Genomic DNA, 13,702 nt, shown 5'->3' with positions numbered 1-13,702 from the left:
CCACCATTATTAAAGCCTTGTTGAGGCTTTTGATCCTTCCATGAGAGATTTGGGTGATTTCTCCATGATGGATTGTAGGTGTTTCCATAAGGTTCACCTAAGTAATTCACCTCTGCTATTGCAGGGTTTTTAGGATCATAAGCTTCTTCTTCATAAGAAGCCTCTTGAGTACTGTTGGATGCAGCTTGCACTCCATTCAGACTCTGAGAAATCATATTGACTTGCTGAGTCAATATTTTGTTCTGAGCCAATATGGCATTCAGAGTATCAACTTCAAGAACTCCCTTCTTCATAGGCGTCCCATTACTCACAGGATTCCTCTCAGAAGTGTACATAAACTGGTTATTAGCACCATGTCAATGAGTTCTTGAGCTTCTGCAGGCGTTTTCTTTAGGTGAATGGATCCACCTGCAAAAGTGTCCAATGACATCTTTGATAACTCAGACAGACCATCATAGAATATATCCAGGATGGTCCATTCTGAAAGCATGTCAGAAGGACACTTTTTGGTCAACTGTTTGTATCTTTCCCAAGCTTCATAGAGGGATTCACCTTCTTTTTGTCTGAAGGTTTGAACATCCACTCTAAGCTTGCTCAGCTTTTGAGGAGGAAAGAACTTGGCTAAGAAAGCCGTGACCAGCTTATCCCAAGAGTTCAGGCTGTCTTTGGGTTGAGATTCTATCCACACTCTAGCTCTGTCTCTTACAGCAAAAGGGAAAAGCATGAGCCTGTAGACTTCAGGATCTACTCCATTAGTCTTAACAGTATCACATATCTGCAAGAATTCAGTTAAGAACTAAAAAGGATCTTCAGATGGAAGTCCATGAAACTTGCAGTTCTGCTGCATCAGAGAAACTAGCTGAGGTTTCAGCTCAAAATTGTTTGCTCCAATGGTAGGAATGGAGATGCTTCTTCCATGTAAATTGGAATTAGGTGCAGTAAAGTCACCAAGTATTCTCCTTGCATTATTGTTGTTGGGTTCGGCTGCCATCTCCTTTACTTGTTCAAAATTTTCAATAAGGTTGTCTCTGGATTGTTGTAATTTAGCTTCTCTTAGTTTCCTCTTCAGAGTCCTTTCAGGTTCTGGATCAGATTCAACAAGAATGCCTTTTTCTTTGTCCCTGCTCATAAGAAAGAAAAGAGAAAAAGAAAAGAAGAGGAATCCTCTATGTCACAGTAAAGAGGTTCCTTATTGTTAGTAGAAGAAGAGAAGAAGAAGAAGAAATTCGAACACAGATAGAAGAGGTGGGTTCGAATTTGGTGAGTGATGTGAGGAAGAGGTGTTAGTAGATGAATAAATAAATAGCATAAGATGAGAGAGGGAGAGGATTTTCGAAAATAATTTTTGAAAAAGAGTTAGTAATTTTCGAAAATAGTTTTTGAAAAATGTTAGTAGTTTTCGAAAATTAAGATTTTAAAAATTGAAATAATTAGTTAATTAAAAAGAAATTTTGAAAAAGAGGGAAGATATTTTCGAAAATTAGAGAGAGAGAGAGTTAGTTAGGTGGTTTTGAAAAAGATAAGAAACAAGCAAAAAGTTAGTTAGTTAGTTGAAACAAATTTTGAAAAGATAAGAAGTTAGGAAGTTAGAAAAGATATTTTGAAATCAAATTTTTGAAAAAGATAAGATGAGAAGATATTTTTGAAAAGATATGATAAAAATTAGTTTTTTGAAAAAGATTTGATTTTTTTTAAAATCACAATTAATGACTTGATTCACAAGAAATCACAAGATATGATTCTAGAACTCAAAGTTTGAATCTTTCTTAACAAGCAAGTAACAAACTTGAAATTTTTTAATCAAAACATTAATTGTTATTGTTATTTTCGAAAATTTGATACAAAAATAAGAAAAATATTTTTGAAAAAGATTTTTAAAATTTTCGAAAATAACTAAGAAAAATGAAAAAGATTTGATTTTTGAAAAAGATTTTGAAAAAGATAAGATTTTCAAATTGAAAATTTGATTTGACTCATAAGAAACAACTTGATTTTTTTTAAAAATTTTTGAAAAAGTCAACTTAATTTTCGAATTTGATGAGAGAAAAAGGGAAAGATATTTTTTTTTGAATTTTTTATGATGAGAGAGAAAAACATGAAAATTATGCAATGCATGAAGATTTTTAGATCAAAACAATGAATGCATGCAAGAATGCTATGAATGTCAAGATGAACACGAAGAACACTATGAATGTCAAGATGAACACCAAGAACATATTTTTGAAAAAAATTTTAATGCAAAGAAAACATGTAAGACACCAAACTTAGAATCCTTTAATGCTTAGACACTAAGAATTCAAGAATGCATATGAAAAACAAGAAAAGACACAAAACATGCAAATGCAAAGATCAAACAAGAAGACTTACCAAGAACAACTTGAAGATCATGAAGAACACTATGAATGCATGATTATTTTCGAAAAATGCAAGATGCACATGCAATTGACACCAAACTCATAACATGACTCAAGACTCAAACAAGAATACAAAAATATTTTTTTTTTTTGATTTTTATGATTTCATGATTTTTTTTTGTATTTTCTTCTAATTTTTTTTTCGAAAATCATTTTGAAAAAGAAAAATAAGGATTCCAAAATTTTTAATATGAATTCCAGGAATCTTATGCTCTTTAGTCTAAAGCTCCAATCAAAGGGTCAGGCATGGCTTAATAGCCAACTAAGCTTTAGCATGTAACAGGTAGATCATGAACAGCAGTAGGTGGATTAGCACCAACTAACTTGCTCTTGATAACAAATTGGAAGCCTCAGTCCAAATGAATTTAGACATGGCTTTACAGCCAGCTAGGCTTCACATGCTTCATGAAACACTAGAATTCATTCTAAAAAATTTTGAATAAAATTATAAAATTTTTGAAAAAAATTTTATTTAAAAATTTTTTTTTTCGAAAACAAAGGAGAAAATTTTTGAAAATTTTTTTTGAAAATTTTTTTGAAAAGAAAACGAAAAGAAAGTTACCTAATCTGAGCAACAAGATGAACCGTCAGTTGTCCAAACTCGAACAATCCCCGGCAACGGCGCCAAAAACTTGGTGGACGAAATTGTGGTTACACTTTAATTATGTAAAAATCATTGCTCTTTCTTTCCCTGGCAATGGCGCCAAAAACATGATGCCAATACCATGGTTCACAACTTCGCACAACTAACCAGCAAGTGCACTGGGTCGTCCAAGTAATACCTTACGTGAGTAAGGGTCGAATCCCACGGAGATTGTTGGTATGAAGTAAGCTATAGCCACCTTGTAAATCTCAGTCAGGCAGATATAAAATAGTAATGGGGTTTTTGAAAATAATACTAAAATAAGGATAGGAATACTTATGTAATTCATTGGTTAGAATTTTAGATAAGCGTGTAGAGATGCTTTCGTTCCTCTGAACCTCTGCTTTCCTGCTGTCTTCATCCAATCAATCTTACTCCTTTCTATGGCTGGCTTTATGTAAGGATGTCACCGGTGCCAATGGCTACTTTCGATCTCTCTCGGGAAAATGATCCAAATGCTCTGTCACAGCACGGCTAATCGTCTGGAGGCATCACCTTTGTCGTTGGTTGCATCCTATTCCTCCCTGTGAAAATGGTCCGATGCGCTGTCACTGCATGGCTAATCATCTGGAGGTTCTCGATCATGCTGGAATAGGATTTACTATCCTTTTGCGTCTGTCACTACGCCCAGCACTCGCGAGTTTGAAGCTCGTCACAGTCATTCAATCCCAGAATCCTACTCGGAATACCACGGACAAGGTTTAGACTTTCCGGATTCTCATGAATGCCGCCATCAATCTAGCTTATACCACAAAGATCCCAATATCTCGGACTTGGTCCCCTGTATTAGTAATCTAAGAGATACTCGTTCAATCGAAGGTAGAACGAGAGTGGTTGTCAGGCACGCGTTCATAGGGAATGATGATGATTGTCACGTTCATCACATTCAGGTTGAAGTTCGAATGAATATCTTAGAAGTGGAATAAGTTGAATTGAATAGAAAACAGTAGTACTTTGCATTAATCTTTGAGGAACAGCAGAGCTCCACACCTTAATCTATGGAGTGTAGAAGCTCTACCGTTGAAAATACATAAGTGAAGGTCCAGGCATGGCCGAGAGGCCAGCCCTCAAAACGTGATCAATAGATCAAAAGATAATCCAAAGATGTCTAATACAATAGTAAAAGGTCCTATTTATAATAAACTAGCTACTAGGGTTTACAGAAGTAAGTAATTGATGCATAAATCCACTTCCTGGGCCCACTTGGTGTGTGCTTGGGCTGAGCTTGAGTGTTACACATGTAGAGGTCATTCCTGGAGTTGAACGCCAGTTTTGGTGCCAGTTTGGGCGTTGAACTCCACTTTGCAACTTGTTTCTGGCGCTGGACGCCAGAATTGGGCAGAGAACTGGCGTTGAACGCCAGTTTGCGTCATCTAAACTTGGGCAAAGTATGGACTATTATATATTGCTGGAAATTCCTGGATGTCTACTTTCCAACGCAATTGGAAGCGTGCCATTTCGAGTTCTGTAGCTCCAGAAAATCCACTTTGAGTGCAGGGTGGTCAGAATCCAACAGCATCAACAATCCTTCTTCAACCTCTGAATATGATTTTTGCTCAAGTCCCTCAATTTCAGCCAGAAAATACCTGAAATCACAGAAAAACACACAAACTCATAGTAAAGTCCAGAAATGTGACTTTAACATAAAAACTAATGAAAACATCCCTAAAAGTAACTAGATTATACTAAAAACATACTAAAAACAATGCCAAAAAGCGTATAAATTATCCGCTCATCATCTTCTTAACTAAGTAAAACTCAAAACATAATACTTTTCTTGATAAATTGAAACTCTAACATAATACTTTTCTTAATAAATCAAGTTCCAAAATATAATGCATTTCTTTTCTTTATAAATCAAAGTCAAATTATATAATTCTTTTATCCATACTTTTCTAAATAATACTTCAAACTAAATCTCTAATTTTTATAAAAATTTCAACAGCATCTTCTTTAAAATTCGGACTTTGCCATCTTTCTCGGGTCCCAATCAAACCACCTTTCAAACTCTTTTTCAAATCGTTTCCAATAAGCCAAACCAATTCCAATATCAAAATCATTTCCAACTCTCAATTCATTCATTATTCAACAAACACATATCTATATGTATAACTCAACCAATCCTCAATCTTTAATCATTAATACTCACATTCATCAATAATCAATCATCAACTCCCATCAACAACATTAATTAACACAAGTCCTACAACCAACTCAACAAAATCATCATTCAACTCATTTGCAATACAATTTCACATTTTCATCAAGATTACCAGAATTAACATATTCCCACATTTCCAACCTATCCTATGGTCATCTAGCATATGTTTTCACAAAACATTATATATTATCTATGAGAAACCAAAACCATACTTTGGCCATTTCCTCCTTAAGCTTGGAACACCTCAAAAACCTCTCCTTTCACAAGCTCCAAGCTTCCAAACGTTAATTCCTCAAGCTTAATTACCCAGATTTTGTTCTAAACCTCCCAATTGAACTCCAAATCAACAAGAACACAATCTATTTCATACAATATCACTATAATCAACATAGAGTTCACTAAATTAGAAATTCACCAAGAAATAAGAGTTCCTTACCTTACCCATGGCTCAAATAAACAAAACCCAATAGTTTTCTCAAGCTAACTCAAGCCTAGAATATCAAAATCACATAATCTATCAAACTCAAAACCTTAAATTTCGAAATTAGGAAAAAGTAGCTGAGTAAGAAACTACTAGATTCTTACCAAATTGATATGTGGATTTTATAGAGAATTTTGAGACGAACGCATGATCGCTGACGACTTGTCAATCGGAGCTCCGGATTAAAAGTTATGGACGATTGAAATTGGAAGTGGGTTACGCACGTTCTCTCTTCTTCGACGTGCTTCAACTGAAGTAATGAGGAAGAAAATGGGCAAAGCCATGTTTATATAAATGGGCCTTGGGTCTGGTTTGGGTTCGGTCCAATCGGTTCGGTTCGTTAGCCCGGTTTTGGGGCCAAAATCTTTAAAATTGGTGTCAAAATTCGTATTTTATTTATTTCTTCCATTCTAAATTATAAAATTTAATTTTTTATTTTCTTTAAATAAAATTAATTTATTGGCTAATTATTTATTAATTTCGTGAGTTTTACATCCTACCCACTGGTGCACGAAATTGTGATCTCAGATAACGGCGCCAGAAACTCTGTACGCACGTCTTAATAAATCGTTTTTCATTCACAACTTCGATATAACTAACCAGCAAGTGCACTGGGTCGTCCAAGTAATAAACCTTACATGAGTAAGGGTCGATCCCACGGAGATTGTTGGTATGAAGCAAGCTATGGTCACCTTGTAAATCTCAGTCAGGCGGATATAAAATAGTTATGGAGTTTTCGAACATAAATAATAAATAGAAAATAAGGATAGAAATACTTATGTAATTCATTGGTTAGAATTTCAGATAAGCGTATAGAGATGCATTCGTTCCTCTGAACCTCTGCTTTCCTGCTGTCTTCATCCAATCAATCTTACTCCTTTCCATGGCTGGCTTTATGTAAGGGCATCACCATTGTCAATGGCTACATCCCATCCTCTTGTGAAAATGGTCCAAATGCTCTGTCACAGCACGGCTAATCATCTGAGGTTCTCGATCATGCTGGAATAGGATTCACCCTCCTTTTGCGTCTGTCACTACGCCCAGCAATCGTGAGTTTGAAGTTCGTCACAGTCATTCAATCCCAGAGTCCTACTCGGAATACCACAGACAAGGTTTAGACTTTCCGGACTCTCATGAATGCCGCCATCAATCTAGCTTATACCACGAAGATTCTGATTAAGAGATCCAAGAGATACTCATTCAATCTAAGGTAGAACAGAAGTGGTTGTCAGGCACGCGTTCATAGGGAATGATGATGATTGTCACGTTCATCACATTCAGGTTGAAGTGCGAATGAATATCTTAGAAGCGGAATAAGTTGAATTGAATAGAAAAATAGTAGTACTTTGCATTAATCTTTGAGGAACAGCAGAGCTCCACACCTTAATCTATGGAGTGTAGAAACTCTACCGTTGAAAATACATAAGTGATGAAGGTCCAGGCATGGCCGAATGGCCAGCCCCCAAAACGTGATCACAGGATCAAAAATACAATCCAGGATGTCTAATACAATAGTAAAAAGTCCTATTTATAATAAACTAGTTACTAGGGTTTACAGAAGTAAGTAATTGATGCATAAATCCACTTCCGGGGCCCACTTGGTGTGTGCTTGGGCTGAGCTTGAATGTTACACGTGCAGAGGCTCTTTCTGGAGTTGAACGCCATGTTGTAACGTATTTCTGGCGTTCAACTCTGGTTTGTGACTTGTTTCTGGCGTTTAACTCCAGACAGCAGCGTAAAACTGGCGTTCAACGCCCTTTTACGTCATCTAAACTTGGCCAAAGTATGGACTATTATATATTGCTGGAAAGCCCTGGATGTCAACTCAATTGGAAGCGCGCCATTTTGAGTTCTGTAGCTCCAGAAAATTCACTTTGAGTGCAGGGAGGTCAGAATCCAACAGCATCAGCAGTCCTTCTTCTACCTCTGAATCTGATTTTTGCTTAAGTCCCTCAATTTCAGCCAGAAAATACCTGAAATCACAAAAAAACACACAAACTCATAGTAAAGTCCAGAAATGTGAATTTTGGCATAAAAACTAATAAAAACATCCCTAAAAGTAACTAGATTCTACTAAAAACATACTAAAAACAATGCCAAAAAGCGTATAAATTTTTCGCTCATCACAACACCAAACTTAAATTGTTGCTTGTCCCCAAGCAACTAAAAATCAAATAGGATAAAAAGAAGAGAATATACTATAAATTCCAAACTATCAATGAAACATAGCTCCAATTAAATGAGCGGGACTTGTAGCTTTTTGCCTCTTGAATAGTTTTGGCATCTCACTTTATCCATTGAGGTTCAGAATGATTGGCATCTATAGGAACTCAGAGTTCAGATAGTGTTATTGATTCTCCTAGTTCAGTATGATGATTCTTGAACACAGCTATTTTATGAGTCTTGGCCGTGGCCCTAAGCACTTTGTTTTCCAGTATTACCACCGGATACATAAATGCCACAGACACATAATTAGGTGAACCTTTTCAGATTGTGACTCAGCTTTGCTAAAGTCCCCAATTAGAGGTGTCCAGGGTTCTTAAGCACACTCTTCTTTTGCTTTGGACCTTGACTTTAACCGCTCAGTCTCAAGTTTTCACTTGACACCTTCACGCCACAAGCACATGGTTAGGGACAGCTTGGTTTAGCCGCTTAGGCCAGGATTTTATTCCTTTAGGCCCTCCTATCCACTGATGCTCAAAGCCTTGGGATTCTTTTTATTACCCTTGCCTTTTGGTTTTAAGGGTTACTGGCTTTTTGCTCTTGCCTCTTGGTTTTAAGAGCTTTTGGCTTTTTCTGCTTGCCTTTTCTTTTTCTATCTATTTTTTTCGCCTATTTTTTTTTCTGCAAGCTTTGTTCTTTGCTGCTTTTTCTTGCTTCAAGAATCATTTTTATGATTTTTTATATTATCAAATAACATGTCTCCTTGTCATCATTCTTTCAAGAGCCAACATATTTAACATTCTTAAACAACAACTTCAAAAGACATATGCACTGTTCAAGCATTCATTCAGAAAACAAGAAGCATTGTCACCACAGCAATATAATTAAACTAGTTTCAAGGATATATTCGAAACTCATGTACTTCTTGTTCTTTTGAATTAAAACAGTTTTCATTTAAGAGAGGTGATGGATTCATAGGACATTCATAACTTTAAGACATAGTTACTAACTACTAATGATCATGTAATAAGACACAAACATAGATAAGCACTTAACATAAGAAACGAAAAACAGAGAAAGTAAGAACAAGGAATGAGTCCACCTTAGTAATGGTGGCGTTTCCTTCTTGAGGAACCAGTGATGTCCTTGAGCTCTTCTATGTCTCTTCCTTGTCTTTGTTGCTCCTCTCTCATTGCTTTTTGATCTTCTCTTATTTCATGAAGGATGATGGAGTGCTCTTGATGTTCCACCTTTAATTGTCCCATGTTGGAACTTAATTCTCCTAGGGAGGTGTTGATTTGCTTCCAATAGTTTTGTGGAGGGAAATGCATTTGAGGCATCTCCGGAATCTCATGGTGATGAGCTTCATGCGTCTCTTGAGATCCATGAATGGGCTTTCTTGCTTGCTCCATCCTTTTCTTAGTGATGGGCTTCTCTTCCTCAATGGGAATGTCTCCTTCTATGAAAGCTCCAGCTGAGTAACATAGATGGGAAATAAGATGAGAAAAAGCTAGCCTTGCCATGGGGGAGGACTTTTCGGCTATTTTGTAGAGTTCAAGGGAGATGACTTCATGAACTTCTACTTCCTCTCCAATCATGATGCTATGAATCATGATGGCCCGATCCACAGTAACTTCAGATCGGTTGCTAGTGGGGATGATGGAGCGTTGGATGAACTCCAACCATCCTCTAGCCACAGGCTTGAGGTCCAGTCTTCTTAGTTGAACCGGCTTGCCTTTGGAGTCAATCTTCCATTGAGCTCCTTCCATACATATGTCCATGAGGACTTGGTCCAACCTTTGATTAAAGTTAACCCTTCTAGTGTAGGGGCGTGCATCTCCTTGCATTATAGGCAAGTTAAATGCCAATCTCACATTTTCCGGACTAAAATCTAAGTATTTCCCCCGAACCATGGTGAGATAATTCTTTGGGTTCGGGTTCTTACTTTGATCATGGTTCCTAGTGATCCATGCATTGGCATAGAACTCTTGAACCATTAGAATTCCGACTTGTTGGATGGGTTTTGTTAGAACTTCCCAACCTCTTCTTTGGATTTCATGTCGGATCTCCGGATACTCATTCTTCTTGAGCTTGAAAGGGGCCTCGGGGATCACCTTCTTCTTGGCCACAACATCATAGAAGTGGTCTTGATGAGCTTTGGAGATGAATCTTTCCATCTCTCATGACTCGGAGGTGGAAGCTTTTGTCTTCCCTTTCCCTTTTCTAGAGGATTCTCCGGTCTTAGGTGCCATCAATGGTAATGGAAAAACAAAAAGCTTATGCTTTTACCATACCAAACTTAGAATTTTGCTCGCCCTCGAGCAAGAAAAGAAAGAATAGATGAAGAAGAAGAAGAAAATATGGAGGAGAGGGGGGAGTGGTGTATTCGGCCAAGAAGGGGAAGAGAGGGTTGTGTTGTGTGAAAAGGAGGAAGAATGGAGGGCTATATATAGGGAAGGGAGGGGGGGTAAGGTTTCGGCCATATAGAGTGGGTTTGGGTGGGAAATTGATTTTGAATTTTGGAGGTAGGTGGAGTTTATGGATGTGAGTGGTAAAGTAGTGATAGGGAAGAGAGATTGAGGTGGTTGGTGAAGAGTTTTAGGGAAGAGTGTTTATGGGATTGTGTGAAAGAGGGGTGAGAAGAAGTGAGTGGAGGTAGGTGGGGATCCTGTGGGGTCCACAGATCCTGAGGTGATCCTGTGGGGTCCACAGATCCTGAGGTGTCAAGGATTTACATCCTTGCACCCATTAGGCATGTAAAATGCCCTTGCACACAACTCTGGGCATTCAGCGCCAGATTGGTGCTTGTTCTGGGCATTCAGCGCCAGCTCTTCTCCAGGGTGCAATTCTGGCGTTCAAACACCCAGATGCTGCCCATTTTGGGCGTTCAGCGCCAGAACCATGCTCTGTTCTGGCGTTGAACGCCAGCCAGATGCTTCTTACTGGCGTTTAAACGCCAGTAAGGTCTTCCTCCAGGGTGTGATTTTTCTTCTACTATTTTTGATTCCGTTTTCGATTTTTATATTTATTTTGTGACTCCACATGATCATGAACCTAATAAAACATGAAAGAACAAGAAAAATAGAATTAGATAAAAATTGGGTTGCCTCCCAACAAGCGCTTCTTTAATGTCAATAGCTTGACAGTGGGCTCTCATGGAGCCTCACAGATGTTCAGAGCATTGTTGAGACTCCCCAACACCAAACTTAGAGTTTGGATATGGGAATTCAACACCAAACTTAGAGTTTGGTTGTGACCTCCCAACACCAAACATAGAGTTTGACTGTGGGGACTCTGGTTGACTATGTTTTGAAAGAAGCTTACTGTGCCTCTTTTCCATGTTTACAGAAGGATAACCTTGAGTTGTAAACACAAGGGAGTCCCCATTCAATTGAAGGACTAATTCACCTCTGTCAACATCAATCACAGCTCTTGCTGTGGCTAGGAAGGGTCTTCCAAGGATGATGAATTCATCCTCATTCTTCCCAGTATCCAAGACTATGAAATCAGCAGGGATGTAAAGGCCTTCAACCTTTACTAACACGTCCTCTACTTGTCCATAAGCCTGTTTTCTTGAATTGTCTGCCATCTCTAATGAGATTTTAGCAGCTTGCACCCCATAGATTCCCAGTTTCTCTATTACAGAGAGGGGCATGAGGTTTATCCCTGAACCAAGGTCACACAGAGCCTTTTCAAAGATCATGTTGCCTATGGTACAAGGTATTACGAACTTTCCAGGATCCTGTTTCTTCTGAGGCAATGTCACTTGATCCAGATCACTTAGTTCATTGGTGAACAAGGGAGGTTCATCTTCCCAAGTCTCAATACCAAATAATTTGGCATTTAGCTTCATGATTGCACCAAGGTACTTGGCAACTTGCTCTTCAGTAACATCCTCATTCTCTTTAGAAGAGGAATACTCATCAGAGCTCATGAATGGCATAAGGAGGTTTAATGGAATCTCTATGGTCTCTAGATGAGTCTCAGATTCCTTTGGTTCCTCAAAGGAAAGCTCCTTATTGATCACTGGACGTCCCAGGAGGTCTTCCTCCTTGGTATTCACGTCCTCTCCTTCCTTCACAGGTTCGGCCATGGTGATTAATTCAATGGCCTTGCACTCTCCTTTTGGATTTTCTTCTGTATTGCTTGGGAGAGTACTAGGAGGGATTTCAGTGATCCTTTTACTCAGCTGGCCCACTTGTGCCTCCAAATTTCTAATGGATGACCTTGTTTTATTCATGAAACTCACAGTGGCCTTAGATAGATCAGAGACTAAGTTTGCTAAATTAGAGGTATTTTGTTCAGAGTTCTCTATCTGTTGCTGAGTGGATGATGGAAAAGGTTTACTATTGTTAAAACTATTTCTTCCACCATTATTAAAGCCTTGTTGAGGCTTTTGTTGATCCTTCCATGAGAAATTTGGATGATTTCTCCATGATGAGTTATAGGTGTTTCCATAAGGTTCACCTAAGTAATTTACCTCTGCTATTGCAGGGTTCTCAGGATCATAAGCTTCTTCTTCAGAAGATGCCTCTTGAGTACTGTTGGATGCAGCTTGCATTCCATTCAGACTCTGAGAAATCATATTGACTTGCTGAGTCAATATTTTATTTTGAGCCAATATAGCATTCAGAGTATCAATTTCAAGAACTCCCTTCTTCATAGGCATCCCATTATTCGTAGGATTCCTTTCAGAAGTGTACATGAACTAGTTATTAGTAACCATGTCAATGAGTTCTTGAGCTTCTGCAGGCATTTTCTTTAGGTGAATGGATCCACCTGCAGAAGTATCCAATGACATCTTAGCTAATTCAGACAGACCATCATAGAATATATCCAGGATGGTCCATTCTGAAAGCATGTCAGAAGGACACTTTTTGGTCAGTCCTTTGTATCTCTCCCAAGCTTCATAGAGGGATTCACCTTCTTTCTGTCTGAAGGTCTGAACATCCACTCTAAGCTTACTCAGCTTTTGAGGAGGAAAGAACTTGGCTAAGAAAGCCTTGACCAGCTTATCCCAAGAGTTCAGGCTATCCTTAGGTTGAGAGTCCAACCACACTCTAGCTCTGTCTCTTACAGCAAAAGGAAAAAGCATGAGCCTGTAGACTTCAGGATCTACTCCATTAGTCTTAACAGTATCACATATCTGTAAGAATTCAGTTAAGAACTGAAAAGGATCTTCAGATGGAAGTCCATGAAACTTGCAGTTCTGCTGCATCAGAGAAACTAATTGAGGTTTCAGCTTAAAGTTGTTTGCTCCAATTGCAGGAATGGAGATGCTTCTTCCATGTAAATTGGAATTAGGTGCAGTAAAGTCACTAAGCATTCTCCTTGCATTATTGTTGTTGGGTTCGGCTGCCATCTCCTTTACTTGTTCGAAATTTTCAATAAGGTTGTCTCTGGATTGTTGTAATTTAGCTTCTCTTAGTTTTTTCTTCAGAGTCCTTTCAGGTTCTGGATCAGCTTCAACAAGAATGCCTTTTTCCTTGTTCCTGCTCATAAGAAAGAGGAGAGAACAAGAAAAGAAGAGGAATCCTCTATGTCACAGTAAAGAGGTTCCTTATTGTTAGTAGAAGAAGAAAAGGAATAGGGGTGAAGAAGAATGAAGAATCCAAACACAAGGGTAAGGATAGGAGCAGTGATGTGAGATGAAGAGAAGTGTTAGTAGATGAATAAATAATTAGAAGGAGATGAGGGAGAAGGATTTTCGAAAATTATTTTTGAAAAAGGGTTAGTGATTTTCGAAAATAGTTTTTGAAAAAGGTTAGTTTTTGAAAATTAAAATAAAAAATTAAAATAATTAGTTAAATAAAAAAGAAATTTTGAAAAAAGGGGAAGAT

General features: G+C 37.9%; 2 non-coding genes across 2 annotated transcripts; both read left to right on the top strand.

Moving 5' to 3' along the window:
- Window positions 1-484: 484 nt before the first annotated feature.
- Window positions 485-592, top strand: LOC148573496 (small nucleolar RNA R71). The gene has a single exon (XR_015906293.1). It is a non-coding gene; the product is annotated as a small nucleolar RNA R71 (small nucleolar RNA).
- A 12,125-nt stretch (window positions 593-12,717) lies between these two features.
- On the top strand, window positions 12,718-12,825 carry LOC148573495 (small nucleolar RNA R71). Its single transcript, XR_015906693.1, has one exon. It is a non-coding gene; the product is annotated as a small nucleolar RNA R71 (small nucleolar RNA).
- The last annotated feature ends 877 nt before the right edge of the window (window positions 12,826-13,702 follow it).

The sequence above is a fragment of the Arachis ipaensis genome, chromosome B2 (genome assembly GCF_059453495.1).
Source record: "Arachis ipaensis isolate K30076 ecotype BB chromosome B2, ASM5945349v1, whole genome shotgun sequence".
NCBI classification, from domain to species: domain Eukaryota; kingdom Viridiplantae; phylum Streptophyta; class Magnoliopsida; order Fabales; family Fabaceae; genus Arachis; species Arachis ipaensis.
The sequence above is the reverse complement of the archived record's forward strand: the minus strand, read 5'-3'. Positions and strand labels throughout refer to the sequence as shown.